Genomic DNA, 16614 nt, shown 5'->3' with positions numbered 1-16614 from the left:
AGAAACCTAGCCCTTACCGAGGGAGGGGCCTAGAAAGGAGGCCTGTGTTTTATCCTTACAAGATTCTTAAACATTTTTTTATGTGAACATTTGTGTGTGTGTGTGTGTGTGTGTGTGTGTGTGTGTGTGTGTGTATACACACATGTATGTGTATACACATGTATGTGTATGAGTGTGTGTATACACATGCATGTGTGTGAGTGTATGTATACACATGTATGTGTATGAGTGTATGATCAGAGCATAACCCATGGAGTGAGTTGGCTCCTTTTACCCTGTGGACTCCAGGGGTCCAGCTCAGGCTATCTGGTTTGGTGGCACCTTCACCTGCCGGTCATTCCTAGGCTCTCCCTTCCCTTCCCTTTTCCACTTTTGCTTATAGTTCTTGGAATTTGTTTTTTCTGTGTAAATTTCTTTTATTACTTTTTTTTTTTTACATTAAGTCAAAGAGGATACAAATGTGGTGGTGGAAACCACCCAGTGTGTAGGAAGTTGAGGCAGGAGGATTTAGAAATTGAAGGCCAGGGGTTGGGGATTTAGCTCAGTGGTGGAGCGCTTGCCTAGGAAGCGCAAGGCCCTGGGTTCGATCCCCAGCTCCGAAAAAAAGAACCAAAAAAAAAAAAAAAAAGAAATTGAAGGCCAGCCTTACCTATCATAGTTCACCTAGAGCCAGTCTAGGCTGAATGAGGCTTTGCCTCAAAAAACAAGAGAGACAAAACAAAGCCCAAAGCCCCGTCATCAGTCCCTAGCACTGAGTGAAGCTAACGTGTGACGGTCCATACCTATTACAGTGTGCTGGAGAGTGACTGGTGATGGCGGGTGAGCTCCTCACTTTCTACCCTGTAGCAAGTCTAAGGCTAGCCCAAGCTGCATGAGATCTTGTCTCAAAAATATTTGGGAGGTAGAGGCTTGGAGGATTGCTATGAATTTAACACCAGCCTGGGCTATATACAAAGTGAGTTCCAGGCAAGCCATGGAAAAAGTCAGAGCCAGCCACAGCATGAGTCATTGTGAGGCTATCCCCTGGGATAGCAGGGACCTGGCACTGGCAAAGGCTGCTTGACTTGATCTCCCTGGAGCTCCGGGCCTTTCAGCTTTGTGACATAGTGGCCCTGGCTGGGTGTTTTCGTCTAGGTGGGAAGATTCCTGGGAAGGGAAGATGCAGCTATTTTTAATCTAAAGCAAGCATAGCTCAATGTAGTCATTTCAGGCCCCAGGGTGACATTTTCTTCCATTGTAACCCAAGACATGTTTGAAATAAACAAAATTCTTTTTTGTGTGTAAGTTGCATTTGTTATAAAATAAATGTGGTGAGAGGTGCCAGATGGGCCTGTGCCAAGTGTCCCCCCAAGAAATTACACCATGTAACAGATCTGGTATAAGGGGGTTTATTTGGGAGAAGGGAGGGGAGTGAGGGCATGGAGAAGTGGAGGCAGATGAGTAGACATGTAGACAGGCAGACAGACAGACAGAGCAGAGCCATGAGGGTAGAGAAGAGGGGACAGAGAAGGACAGGGAGGGAGGGAAGGAGGGAGAGAAGGAGGGAGGGAGGGGGGAAAGGGGAGGAGGAAGAGGAGGAAGAGGAAGGAAGAAGTAAGGAGTAAAGGAGCGAGTGAGTTGACTGGGAACGTGAGGGAACAGAGAGCCTGAGTGGTGGGCAGTCCTTCTATACGCACCTGGAGCACCTGGTGGTGGCTGCGGGTGATGACATACGTGGTTGCTAGGTCCCTGAGAGAAGCCTAGCGGAATCACTAACAGTGTTTGTAGTGTTTCCAGGGGAAAATGTTGATAAAATACCCCAACTTCTTTTCACAAACTTGGAGGGTTTCGGGACCTGTTGGGTCTGTGTTTTTTTTTTTTTGGTTCTTTTTTTCGGAGCTGGGGACCGAACCCAGGGCCTTGCGCTTCCTAGGCAAGCGCTCTACCACTGAGCTAAATCCCCAACCCAAGGGTCTGTGTTTTTAACAGGGCTGTCTGGGGGTGGTTCCTAGGAACTGTAGCGGACAAGTGCTCACATCTCAATTAGTTCAGTAAGGTGTTGTACAGGCTGCCTCAATTTACATAGCTCCCCTGTAGACCTACTTCATAGATATTTGGGGGGCAGGGAGGTGGACTTGAACCATACGGAAGCCAAGAGAGGGGTGTCAGGTGTTTCGCTTTGTTATTCTGGGCTTTTCCTTTTTTTTTTTTTTTTTGGATAGATTCTCACTATGGATCTCTGACTGGCCTGGAATTTGCTATGTAGACTAGGCTGGCCTCGAACTTAAAAAGATTGATCTGCCTCTGCCTCCTGAATGCTGGGATTAAAGGCATGTTATTTTTTTTTTTTAAAGATTTTTATTTTATTGTATATGAGTACACTGTAGCTGTCTTCAGACACACCAGAAGAGGGCATCAGATCCCATTACAGATGGTTGTGAGCCACTATGTGGTTGCTGGGATTTGAACTCAGGACCTCAGGAAGAACAGTCAGTGCTCTTAACCACTTAGCCATCTCTCCAGCCCCATGTTATTTTTTTAATAATTAATCTATCTATCTGTCTGTCTGTCTGTCTATCTATCTATCTATCAATCTATTTATCTATCTATTATTTTTGGTGTATGGTGGTTTTGCCAGCATATCTGTGTACCACGTTCATGCCTGGTGCCTGTGGAGGCCAGATGAGAGATTCCCCTGCAATTGGAGTTACAGATAGTTGCTAGCCTCCATGTGGGTTGTCTTAGCCACTGTTCTATCAAGACCAAGGTTTTATTTCTAGCCCATTGGGCAGGGCTCTGCAGGACTCGGCCGGGCAGGGAGCAGGCTCTCAGAAGGCGGAGGCCGTCTCCACTTTACTTGCCGGGGATGAGCGGGTTCCACAGCACCACAATGACCAAGTCTCCACACAGGAACATCTTGGAGATGTAGTGGACTTGTTGACAGGCTTGGACTTCTTCTTGCCCTTGCCGCTCTTGGGGACCTCAGTCCACATCTCCTTCACATTTTCCAGCACCGAGTTGCAGTGCCTGTCAAAGGCCGCCTCCTGGCCCAGGAGCTTCTTGTTGTTGCGACAGTTAATGAGCACTTGCTGTTGTTTTTAACCGACTCTGTGAGCACCAAGAGGGGACCTGTGTTGAATTCCTCCTTCTGCTTCTGCGGATCCTCTGGGGTCATCTCACTCTTGGGTTTATTGAGGAGCTCATGGTGGAGGTTTTGATCGCAGATCACTCCCGCCTCCAAGCACGTTGCTTTAGCCTTTTTGCCCAAGGCAACTTTTATAAAAGGAAGCATTGGGTTGGGGGCTTGCTTACAGTTTCAGAGGTTTAGCCAGAAAGGTGGCAAGCTACATCCAGATCTGTAGGGAGATGTGCCCAGCCCACCCCAGTGACATACATACATACATACAAGGCCATGCCCTCATCCTTCTAATCCTTCTAAATAATGCCATTCCCTGGTGACAAAGAATTCAAATACATAAGCCTATGGGAGCCATTCTTACTCAAACCACTACATGGGTGCTAGGGAAACCAACCTGGGTCCTCTGGAGGAGCAGCAGGCACTCTTACTACTGTGCTGTTCTCCAGTCTCCATTTTAAGTTGTTTTTGTGTGATGTGTATGTGCACATGTGTAGGTGTGGTGATGTCCAAGAACTACTTTGGGGATCAGCTCCCCTTCTGTTTGGATCCCAGGCAGTAAGGGCATGAGGCTGGGTGTTTGGCTTCCGTACCCACTGAGCCATTGCACTCATCTCATTCTTTCATTCCTATCTGTCAGTTTGTTTCTCCCTGAACTGCGTAATAATTGGGAGATGCCCCTCTTTATTCCTAAGTACTTAATTGTATATTTCCTAAGAATAGGGGTAATTTTGTCTGTTAGCCACAAATGGCAAAGTCAGGAAATAATGCTTTTTAAATAGTTGTGAGACAGGGATTTGTTATGTGTCCACCTCTTCTGTGTTGGTATAACAGACATGTGTCAGTATACTTGGATTAATTATTTTTAATTTTTTATTTGGGGTGAAAGGGAAGGGGGAGGTGTGTTATATGTGTTCAGGTGCTTATGGAAGTCAGCTAGAAGGACACTCTGGAGCTGGAGTTGCCCACAGTTGTGAGCCTACTGACATGTGTGCTAGGAACTGAACTTTGGTCCTTTGGAGAAGCAGTAAGTGCTAATCCTTGAGCCACTTTATTTTGAGACAAGATCATGCTGTGTAGCCAAGTTGACCTCAGACTTGCTTCGTAGCCTTGGTTGGCCTTTGGCTTGAGATTTTCCTATCTCAGCCTTCCAGAGTTTTGGAACTATAGGTTTATATCACCATGTCCAACTAACATCAGGAAATTAGAATTGATCAACACTGTGTGTTACTGAGTTATAGTTTATAATTAAACTTTCCTCAGTTTATCTAGTAACAGTAGCTCACAGGGTGCTAGCTTGTCCTCATCAGCTCTGATTGAGGAGATACCTTACAGTTTTCTCCTCCTTTGTAAAGTTGCTATTTTTCCATTTATAGTGATTAATAATGTGGGTGAGGAACACTTGAAGCAATGTAAATAATCTGTTCTTATGAGAATTTCATCCTTAGCCTCAGCATCTTAGGATGCTTCTAGATTCTTCCAGTTCTGTCATTTCTTCTTCTTTTTTTTTTTTTGGTTCTTTTTTTCCGGAGCTGGGGACCGAACCCAGGGCCTTGCGCTTCCTAGGCAAGCACTCTACCACTGAGCTAAATCCCCAACCCCATCTGTCATTTCTTCTTGATAAAGTGAGTATCATCTTATTTAAAAGAATTTTCCATGTTCTATTTCTATATTTATTGATTTCCTTATATTCATTTCAATAGCTTAATGACACATGTTCCTTTCAGGGTTTTGTTTGTTTAAAAGTTTATTTTATCCAGGCAGTGGTGGTCAAAGCCTTTAATCCCATAATCTCAGAACTCAGGATGCAGAGGAAGGTAAATTTCCTGAGTTTGAGGCAAGCCTGGTCTACATAGTGAATTCCAGGACAGCTAGGGCTACACAGAGAAACACTGTCTTAAAAAAACAAAACAAACAAACAAAAAGTTTTTATTTTATTTATATGGGGTGGGGGCATGTGGAGGCCAAATGATAACTTGTGAGTGGTTGGTTTTCGTTTTTTGTTTTTTTCTTTTTTTCGGAGCTGGGGACTGAACCCAGGGCCTTGCGCTTGCTAGGCAAGTGCTCTACCACTGAGCTAAATCCCCAACCCCGAGTGGTTGGTTTTCTACCTTGACTGTGGGTTCCAGGAATTGGACTCAGATCTATCCTGCTGGCCCTGGTGATTGGTTTGTTTTTGTTGTTTGGCTTGACTGTTTGTGCATTTCAGGCTGGCTTTACTCTTTTGGCTTGCTCTCTTAACAAGAAATAGTTGTGTTGCAGTTGAATACAGAAGTTTCATGAATATCTAACTGATTTTTTTAAGACTGAATCTTAGCCATATTCACTACTCACTGTGTTAGTCAGGCTGGTCTCAACATGAGATCCTGAGTCTTAGCCATCTGAGTTCTGGGATTACAACCATGTGCTCTCACAACCAGTAGACATCCAGTCCTTGATTTTTATTATGTGTTCTTACATTTATTACATGTATTTTTGCACATACATGATGACATGATGTGGGGATCAGAAGACAAGTTTGCTGTAGTCATTTTTCCCCTTCTGCCATGTGCCTTCTGGGGATCAAACTTGAGAGCTGTCAGGTTTGGTTTCTTGTTTTGTTTTGTCTTTTTTTGAGGCAGAGTTTCTTTGGAGTTCTCTGTGTAGACTTTAACTCACAGAGCTCCTCTTTCCTCTGCCTCCCCAGTGCTGGGATTCAAGGCGTATACTACCACACCAGGCTGTTGTCATGTTGGACAAGTACCTTTGCCTGCTGGTCCAGGTATTTACTTGGTTTGAGTTCTGGGGATTGAACCCAAGGTATCATGCACACTAAGCACTCATGCCTTGACTACACGTCTTCTCAGGCCCAAGATGAACTTTAGAAGCAAATAAAAGCAGGCCTTATCTGCTTTAAAGATACCTTATCTTTGCTTCAGTGATGGGAAATTCTCAGAACCAGTGAGCTGATTGCTAAAGATTGATTGATCTGAGTGTTGAAGCGAGGCTCTTGTTCTGGGCCGTGGAGTACCTGAAACCCAGCTCGGTGCAGCTGTGCTGTCTGCGCTGTTGTGGGGAACTAGAGGAGGTGGGATGATGTCTCTGAGGCAGTGGAGCAGATGGCCTTTACAGTTCTGAGGTAGGTCCAGGACCATGTCTCATTTGTACCTTCACTGTGTCACCATTAGACTGTCTGAACAGGTGTAGTCTGGCCACTGCTGTGACTACTGCGATAATTTCACAGAAAAAGGAGTTAGATCATGGAGGATGCCTTGGGCAGGTTTTGTGAGGACGCAGTATTTAGGAGGCTGAGGTCTACATGGGTGAGAGAACAGGTTAAAGAAATACAACCAGCTCTACAGATGATGATGCCTTTCGTATGTGTAGGCAGCATGCGGTCAGAGCTGTCTGAGTTAGGACTCTTGGAGGGATGATGAGTAAGAAGGCCTAAGGTGGGTTCGGCTGTAGGCTTTAGACAGAAGAGGGAAAAGGACCATGTGGGGAAAAGCACCCGAGTGCAGGTGTCATTGGAAGCCTGGAGTTGCTCTGTGAGCAGTGAGTACATAAAGAATTGAACAGATGGCTGGTTCTGCCTGTTTAGTTCTGTATTACTGCTGAGTAAGTGTTTGGACTTTTAGTTTCTGTTGCTGTGATAAAATATTCTAAAGAAAAGCACCTTAAGGGAGGAAAAGCTTAATTTGGTGTACAGTTAATTCATATTATAGTTCCTCATTGCAAGGAAGTCAAGGCAGGAGCTCAAGACAGCTGGTCACATCACAGCCACAGTCTAGAGCGGAGAAAGAGTGTGCGTGTACAGCAGCGCTGCGTGTTCACTTGTTTGTGCTCAGCTTAACTTCTCCACTCTCATTTCAAGATCCTTTTTCTAGAAGATGCTGCCTTTTGGGGTGGGCTTGTTCTTCCTACAGTTAACTTAAAAAGACCATTCCCAGTGTAGACAATCTAGAAGATTCTAGGTTGTGTCAAACAGTTAAACTAACTCGCACAGACTTGATCCACAGCAGCAGTTGTGAGCGGCTGGACCCATGTGGTACCATCAGTGGTTGGCTCTAGCAAGTGTACTTGGGAACTGGGCTTCCAGTCAGCTCTGCCTCTTGGTGCGGATCTCAGCTCTTAATGTCATGCCCGATACATTAGCTGCTTGCAGGGTTGCTAGGAGGACTTGGGTCTCTTGCCAGCCTTGTGTCACATTCAGAACATGACATTCCTCATGGTGGCCATTGAGTGCAAACGAGCCAGTCTTTGGAAGAAGCAGTGGAGCACTTAGTCTGCACAGGCTTGTCTGTCACTCAGTCTGTTCCACAGTGGCCCTGTGATGTTTAGAGTGACTAATGAGAAAGCTGGCTCAGGCAGCAACTTTAGGTATTTTGAGTTCAGGCTACAAAATCTGAGTGGAACAAGGGACTATGGCTGCTAGGGAAGGACTGGGGTCAGAGAGGTAGAAGGTGCACTCTTGTTTAAATCCTTACTTGTAAATATCTTCACTCTTTTTTCTTTTTCTTTTTTAGAGAGACAAGTCTCATCTGTCTTTTCTATTATTATGAAGAGACACCATGAACAGAGCAACTTATAAAAGAAAGCATTTAATTTAGTGGTTGCTTATAGTTTCAGAGAGTGAATCCCGGATCATCATGCAGAGCGTCAAGCAGGCAGGCATGGCCCTGCGGCAATAGCTGAGAACTTAGGTCTGATCCACAAGTAGGAGGCAGAGAGCAAAACTGGGTGTTTTGAGCATTTGAAACCACAAAGTATACACCCCCCCACCCCCCCACCCCCAGTGATAACACATCTTGGATAGCAAGGCCAAGCTTCCTAATCCTTCCTCAGACAGTTCTACCAACTGGGGACCAGTCATTCCAGTATATGAGCATATGGGAGGCATTCACCTTCAAACACCACACACTATATAGCCCAGGTGGACCTGGGTCTTGCAGGCCGTTGTTTTTAAAATGATGGGATTCTGGTATATGTCACCACTTTTACAGTCTGAGGAAAGGTAATGTTTGTCTCACAGTGTGGTTCAGTTTATGTTTGTTTGTATGTTCTTTGAGGCAGTCTTTTTTTTTTCTTTATTAACTTGAGTATTTCTTATTTATATTTTGTTTTTTGTTTTTGTTTTTTTTCCGGAGCTGGGAACTGAACCCAGGGCCTTGCAGCTCTACCATTGAGCTAAATCCCCAACCCCTTTTATTTACATTTCGATTGTTATTCCCCTTCCTGGTTTCCAGGCCAACATCCCCCTTACCCCTCCCCCTCCCCTTCTATATAGGCTTCCCCCCCATCCTCCCCCCATTACCACCCTCCCACCAAGAATCCCGTTCACTGGGGGTGCAGTCTTGGCAGGACCAAGGGTTCCCCTTCCACTGGTGCTCTTACTAGGCTATTCATTGCTACCTATGAGGTTGGAGCCCAGGGTCAGTCCATGTCTAGTCTTTGGGTAGTGGCTTATGAGGCAGAGTCTTAACTTACCAGTAACCTTGGCTGTCTTGGATCAGTCTGTCCTCTAACTCAAAGAGATCCACCTGCTTTGGTCTTTGGCGTGTTGGAATCAATGCTGTGCATTACTATCCCCAGCCTGTTTTTGTTTTTGTAAGGCTGTTCTTTGGGGCTATATCCTAATGTTGTGATCCTTTAATCCAGTTCCTCATGTTCTGGTGACCCCACCATTGTTTTGTGTTACTTTATCACTGCAATTTTCTTATTGTTATGAATTGTCGTGTGACCCCCTGGGAAGGGGTCATTTGACCTTCAAAGGGTCATTGACCCACAGGTTGAGAACCTCTTAGGTGGCTCAGAGGTTAAAAGTGCTTGCTGTTCTTCAGCAGATCTGGCTTGGTTATAAGCACCCGTGTTAGGCAGCTTATAACCACACAGGAGGATCCAGTGACTTCTTTAGGCTTCTGCAGACACACAAACACATAATGGTGTGCACACAAACACATAAGTAAAAAAACCTTTAAAAACAACCAAACAAAACAGCTGGTCTTTCTAAGATTCAGGTTGGCCTCAGGCTTGGGATCCTGTTTCAGCCTCCTGAATGCTGCCATACAATGTTTAGTTTCTTTCTGTTTCTTTAGCTAGTTCATTTTGGAGTTCTCAGTGCAGACTTGCTCTGTGTTCAGGGTCCCTCTGTGTACTGTCTACTTTTGATTTCAGATCTGCTATGTCTTTAAGGTAGGGTCTTATAATAATAGGTGTTGAGAACTGTGACCTCATAGTCAGAGGCATTAGAATCTCTGGGGTGTGACTCTCAGATCTACTTTATAGCCTCTGCCTAGGTGGCTCCACTGTGTAGCTGGGGTTAGAGTCCTTACCTTCCTGTAACTCTTGTACTTTGTTGAAGTAAGAACTTAGGCATGCTTGCTCAGTGGTAGAACATTTGTCTAGCACAGGACACCTCTGCAACCCCAACCCCCACAAAGAATCAGCCAGTTTTACAAAAACAGAACAGGACATACTGTCCATTAGGTGAGCATTTCCAGAAAGATGAATGCAATCCCTTTTCTGATTGATACACTTCCTGATCCCACCAGAATCATCACTTCCTTGGTGCCCATCTTCCTAAGATGAGCACTGATCTCCAACACTGGAAATGTCTGGTCTTTGCAAACTGGAGAAACAAAGCAAAGTAAAGTTTGGTGTGGAGCCACAGATGAGGAAAAATTTCAGTGTATGTTCATCCATCAACCAAATATTTATTGAGCAGCTACTCTACCCTGTCGTGTTGAAGGGCAGATGTCCTAGGAGGGAGCACTGCAGGGGAAGTGGAGCACGATGGTGCTGTAGGAGCACCTCTGAACTAGACTTGGGGACAGAAGAAGCATCAGTAGAGTGGCAAAGGCAGAATAGTCTTTCAAGAGAGAAGGATGAGGGTTCTGAATATACATAGAGAGCCCGTGGGTGCAGTACTGTCTGAGTTGGGCAGGTCCTGTGTGTGCACAAGTAGAATACAGGGCAGAGGGCCAGCCATACATCTGGGTATTGTCTGGGAATGGTAGGTCACCCCTGTAATCCCAGCAGTGAAGGCCGAGGTAGGGGTCAGTCTGGGCTGTGTAGTAAGACCTTGACTTAGAAAAACAGGTCCAGAACACATGCCTCTCTGTGAGTTGTGGTCTACGCAGTAGATATGTTATTCTCCACTGATGAAATGAACCGATTCAAGCAAAATTAGAGTATATAAAGGCAGGCTTATTGCGAAGCCACTCTCCCAGGAATGTCACCATGGGGGAGGGAGAGAGGAGGAAGGGGGAAGAGAAAGCACATTTACACACAGGGAGGAGGAATGCAGAGAGAGCGGGAGAGGAGAAGGATGGGAAACCAAAGTGTCCACATTATATAGGGAAGAGCCTCTGGGGTAGGGGAAGCCCAGCCCTTGGCTGAAAATTCAGGGCAGAGGGCGGGGCGTGCTAGCTGTGCCCTCCAACAGGTAGGGGCTGAGGGATCCAAGTGGGAGAACCTGGAGGCCTGGAGGTCTGATTTGGTAGAACAAGACCTCAGCCCATGTCTTAGGTCTGAATCCCAACAGTAGAGAGTTCCAGGACACGCAGGTCTATGTAAGAGACCATGCCTCAAAACATAACCAACCAAACAACACCCAAGACAACACGACAACAAGAGGTGGGGGAGAGAAGCTTGGGCGGGCTGACAGGGCGGGTGATGAGACACAGGACGACTGGAAGGCTCCAGGCATGAAATGGAGGTAAAGGCAGTCTGTAGTCTCTGACCTTTGGCCTGATTTTGAACTGGACTGAAACTTTGGGTCTATATTTTAATCCTCTTAAGGGAGAGCAAACTTTTTTGTGTGTTTTGTTTTTTTGAGACAGGGTTTCTCTGTGTAGCCCTGGCTGTCCTGGATCACTCTGTAGGTCTGTAGATCAGACTAGCCTGGAGATCACAAAGATTCACCTGCCTGGGCCTTCTGAGTACTGGGATTAAAGGTGTGAGCCACCACTCGCAGCTTATAATTCTTACTGTGTCTCTGTCTGTCTGTCATTTTTCTTTAGAACAAGGTGCTGTGGAAAAATGAGTAATACTGTTGAAGCAGGCAGTGGGTGTTCTGTGATACTTACTCAGTGACTGAACCAGATAGTAGGTATTGTTACTTAACTTGCCGTTTGCCCAGGTTTTCTCCGTTCACGCTGCTGATTGTTGGAGCTGCTGTTGCTGTGTCTCTCCTAGAGCATAGAGTTTGAGCGCAGACTTGGACATACAACAGGTCTTGGCCAGAGAGGTTGCTGTCGCTCATTAAACCTGTGCTGTCACTCAGCTGAATGGAGTGAGTGTCGGAGCCCTGGTGGTCTCTTCGCCTGGTCTGCTCTGTGCCTGCAGTTCTGTTGGGTGGGGACTTCTGTTTTTCTTATGAAGGGCAACTAGGATTTAAAATATTCATCTACCTTGTGTTTTTTAGAATGATCTCATTTTGGCTTTCTCAGATAGCAAATGAAGTGCCTGTTGCTGACCGTGCTGAGGTCCGTGTTTGCACACACATCACACAGGCAGGGCATGAGCTGAGAGAAGTAACGTGCACAGCTCGAGTGGATGATGGGAACTCTCCGGGAAGTGCTGTCTTAGATGCTTGTGGGGTTTGGAGCTTGTTATTTCTAGTGCCACGGCCAGCATCAAGTTTAATATGTAGGGCCAGGAAGTAGAGCTTTACATAGTGTGTGTGAGGCCTTGAGGTCAAACACAGGAGAAACCAGACAGAACAAAGAAAGCAAACCCCTAGCATGTGATAATCAGTTTATAAGGGATCTTTAGACCCTAGATGAATTATGGGGGTGTGAGAAGTAGGTTTGCAGACTGACACTGCCCTCCTTTGAATTACCTTTGATGTCACTTCATAGAATAGACTGTAGTCCACTGAAAACCTGAGACTCTGGGACTGAGATGTGTGCCAGAGGACTCTTGCTGTTTAGTCTTTCTGTGCATGTCCCCTTTGCACACGTCCAAGCTGATGGTTTTTGGTATCTTTGTTCATTGCTGTTGTTCTTGGTTTTTTGTTTTTGTTTTGTTTTGTTTTTTTTTTTTTTTTTTGGTTCTTTTTTTTTTGGAGCTGGGGACCAACCCAGGGCCTTGTGCTTCCTAGGCAAGCGCTCTACCACTGAGCTAAATCCCCAACCCCTGTTCTTGTTTTTTAAAGATAATCTTTTGTCTGATTGTTTGGGTAACTGGTGAATGTTTAGTTCTTTGCTTCAGAGGAGTTTGGATTCCTCCTGAGTGTTTGTTGAATCTGTCTAGTATGTAGTGGTCTAAGCTGACAGGGGTGGGGTGCTGCTGTCTCTCCTTTGGCAAATAGAGTCAGCTCTGAGAAAGAATTTTTGTTCTAACTGAAGACTTTTTTTTTTTTTTTCCGGAGCTGGGGACCGAACCCAGGGCCTTGCCCTTCCTAGGCAAGCGCTCTACCACTGAGCTAAATCCCCAACCCCACTTTTTTTTTTTTTAAAGTAAAAAGATTCTTCACATGCAGCCCAATTGGACTTCAGTATTTGATATGCAGCAGAGGGTGGTCCTGAACAAATTCTGATCCCTCTGCAGTCACCTTTCAAATGCTGGAATTGCAGCCATGCACCATCAGGCCTGGCTTCCTGCCTTTATTTTTTTCTTAAAACCATAAAAACATTTAGAAAAAAATTCTGGAGGATACCCATGTGCTACACCTAAAAACCAGTTGAAGTGGGCTTGGTGATGCATACTTTACATGGGCTAAAATAGGAGGGCCCGATAGGAGGATCACAGATTCAAGGCCAGCCTGGGTAAATTAGGAAGTCTTTCTTTCAAAATACAAATAAAGCAGAGCCCTAGTACCTTTCCCAAAGCCAATGGAAGATTCAGTGAGGAGCATAGATAAAGGACCCAAGGAGTTAAGCTGGGCTGGTAAGACGCTATGTTCAGATTATGAGTCTCCGCTCATTTCTGACAGTGGCCCAGTTTAGAAATTCAAGAGAGTCCAGGATCTATTTGGAAGAAGGAAACATCACACGATCTCCCGTGTCTCAGCAGATTAGGGATGCCCCTGGAAAGTGCTCTGTAGCTGCTGCTGCAAACTACTTGGGGGTTTGCAAATCACAGCTGTGTCTTTTGGATAGGACAGATCTCTTGTATGTGTCATTCCTTTATCCCTTTTTGACTTGAAGTGGCTTTGTTGTTTTGTTTTGAGGTAATCTCATTATGTAGCCCTGGCCTGCCCGGAATTCACTGTGTAGACTTAGTGGCTCTCATGCTCATAGAGATTCTTCATCTCCTTCCATCTCTGGAGCTCAGTGCTGAGATTACAAGTGGACGTCATTGTTTTGAGTATTTAACTTTTGGATTCTAAAGTGCATGGGAAAGTTCTTAATTATTAAAGTGCAGATCTGTTCCCTTTGTGCTGACTGCTTTCAGAAAAAAGTTTTTTAAATGTTAACCTGTGTATAAATATAGTGTGGTCAGCAGCAGCTCGAGGTCTCTTAGAACTTTAAGGAGGCTGCTGGGCAGTGGTGGCACACACCTTTAATCTCAGCCCTTAGAAGGCAGAGACAGGCAGGTCTCTTAAGTTTGAGACCAGCCTGGTCTACAGAGTAAGATCCGGGACGACCAGGGCTACAGAGAGAAACCCTGTCTTCAAAAACAAAAGCAAAACAAAAAGAATTGTAAGGAGGAAAGCAGTTGTACATTTGCATTCTTCAGATTTTATGTTGCTGTGACAAATATCTGAGAAAACTAAAGTGACAAAGAATTGATTCACAGCTTCAGGGGTCTCAGTCCCTGTTCCTTGGCCCTAGTGCTTTAGGACAGATATGAAGTTAGAAAATCACTGCAGAAAAAGAGCATCAGAACACATGGGGGAGACCAGGAACGACCCATCCACGCAAAGCACCTCCTCTAAACAAGCCCCACCTCCTTATCTGCATGGCCTCCCCGTCACACCATCAAATTATGGATTCATCACTAGGTTAACTTTGATCAGATCACTCTGCCGTGCCCATCAGCTGACAACCAGTCCTCTGACACATGAGCCTTTGGAGGATGTTTGAGATTCAAGCCATAGCAGTGTACTTGCTTGATGTAGAGGAGCCGGTACTAAACACTAAACATAGACCTCTGTTCTATATCTGGCCCTAATAAGCTGCACGGCATCTTCTGCTGGGGAAAGCTAGCAGTGTGAGAGCTGTCAGGACCTGACCTGGGAACCCGTGCCTCTGCAGTTCACTAGAAGCTGTGCTGCTGGGAGGCCAGATAAAGCAGGGTCCCTGTTCCCCTATTTGACATATACCACTTCCATACCAGCCATAGTGACATAGCTTTGTAAACAGGGCTCCAAAGAGTCCACAAGACTATTTTTTGGGGGTTGGGGATTTAGCTCAGTGGTAGAGCGCTTGCCTAGCAAGCACAAGGCCCTGGGTTCGGTCCCCAGCTCCGACAAAAAAGAAAAAAGAAAAAAAAAAAAAAAGCCAAAAAAAAAAAAAAAAAAAAAAAAGACTATCTTTTGGCCATTTTGTTCTGCTTTTGGAAGTATGAACCTAACATAGGAAAGTTAGTGACTACTCAGAATTGGCAGCCCTGGTAGGATTGAAGCAAGTAAAAGAGCCAGTTAAACAAAACTGTGGGTGGAGAGGAATTCTTCTAGCAGGAAATCCCCTGGGCAAAGACAGTGGGTATCAGTTTGTCTTGTTGATTTATAAACAAGGTGTGCAGATCTGGCTATTTCTGGCATGAAAGGTATGTTCCTGATGGTCAAGCTTTACAAATGTGTTCAGAAAAGAAGGAAGGTAGCTTAAGCAAGTAGTCACTACTTTAAACATTGATGGTTGAAGTATCTGTTTAAATACTCAGTACCGTGGCAGCTTAGAGCAAGTAAGTGTACATGACTCTCAGTCACAGGGGCTGTGACATCCTTTTTTGATCCTGAGGCACTGACCTCCTGAGGTCCCAGCCCTGTATCATAGGCTGCTGAGAGGGTCAGTGGTTATAGTTAATGGTCTGTGAGAGTATGTTTAGGTATGTGGAGGAAGAGGAGCGGGGCAGTGATTGGGGAGTGTTCTGTGTCATTACCCAATTAGGTCAGAAAGACCAGCAGCCAGAATAGTTTTCTAAATTCGGTTCTTTGGAGCCAGATTACATTTAGAGCAATGGGCTTTTAGTCTTTCATATTACAATGGGGAAAAAAAATCAGGAAGCTTAGCTTTTAACTTGAAAACATAATCAAGTGGTCATTGCCTTTCTGCATGGTAAATCATTTGAGGAATGTAATGAAGCCCTTTCCCTTTGCAGGCATCGATGAGTTCCCTGCCTGCTGGGGGAGGGAGCCGCAGATTAAATGTAGCCATGACCTTGTACTGGCCCCTTGGCTCTCCTTTCTTCTCAGGGCTGGTCTCATTGTTCAACTTTGACCCTACCCTCCAAGGGCAGTGCTACTCTGGTCCTTTGTATGGAGTTGGTGGTAGTTAGCGTAATTATAGATGGAGTTTGGAAAGTTAGAAAGTAGTTTTAGTTTCCAATAATCACCTCCTTGGAAAAGTATGACTATTCACTGTTTCAGGATGAGGGTATATTCTGTATGTCAGACAGTTTATGAATATCATATAATGCAAACCTAGGTGATATATTTATGCTAGGTTTTATAGTATGGCTTATTGCTCTTTGGTCACAAACTTACAGAGACTGAGTGTAATGAATAGTGCAGACAATGGTACTTAGTGTCATTTCTCTATTCAAATATATGTAAATATAGGAAAGTCACAAGAGAAATACAACATAAAAGATAAAAGATAGCCCCCCTACCCCCCAAACAAGAAAACAAACAAACAAACAAAAGCACAGCCACATGGGCACTTAGTGATGGCAGATGGGAAAGCGCTCTGGCTGAACCTGGATGAGCCGTGAGCCTGTGTGAAGCCCTAAGTCCTTCCTATGCGTTGTTGGCTTCATGAACACAGTGCTTTAAGCTATATTAAATTTGTTATGGTTTTAGTATTTGAGATAGTGTTTCACAGAGCATTCCCAGCTGGCCTTGAACTCCTGATCCTCTTGCCTTAGTCTTCCTAGTGTTGGGGATTATAGACGTATACCACCCATTCAAGTTACACTTATATTTATTTATTTTTTAAATTTCTTTAAGAGGCTGGACTTAGTGGCCCATGTCTTGAATCGTAGTACTCAGGAGGAAAAGGTGGGCAGATTTCTGAGTTCCAGACCAGAATTTTTTTCTTCCAGTGTCTGACATCTGCTAAAGTCTGGTGTGCAGGGCTGTGACTAAGTTTGATTCCCAGATCCCACACACAGGTGGGCTGAGAGAACGGACTTAATAAAGCTGTTTTCTGACCTCCATGAGTGTATTCATACACCATTGAGTGCGAGCGGATACGCACACACACACACTCATTCATATTCTCCCCCCTCTGATAATACTAATACAATCTTCAAAAATTTTCTTCAAGAGCCTGAAGAGAGAGTGGTTAAGAGCTCTTTCAGAGGACCTGGATTCACTTCCCTGTATTCACAATGGCAGCTCATACCTGTTTATA

The 16614-nt window shown here is 45.0% G+C and overlaps 1 protein-coding gene and 1 pseudogene across 4 annotated transcripts in view; one reads left to right on the top strand and one right to left on the bottom strand.

Moving 5' to 3' along the window:
* Dag1 (dystroglycan 1) overlaps positions 1–16614 on the top strand; it is a 60614-nt gene that overhangs the window by 23791 nt on the left and 20209 nt on the right. The window lies entirely within an intron of this gene.
* Positions 2833–3172, bottom strand: LOC116907573 (annotated as a pseudogene).

Source organism: Rattus rattus, chromosome 8 (genome assembly GCF_011064425.1).
Source record: "Rattus rattus isolate New Zealand chromosome 8, Rrattus_CSIRO_v1, whole genome shotgun sequence".
NCBI classification, from domain to species: domain Eukaryota; kingdom Metazoa; phylum Chordata; class Mammalia; order Rodentia; family Muridae; genus Rattus; species Rattus rattus.
Note: the sequence above shows the minus strand (reverse complement) of the source record. Positions and strands in the feature narration are given on the sequence as shown.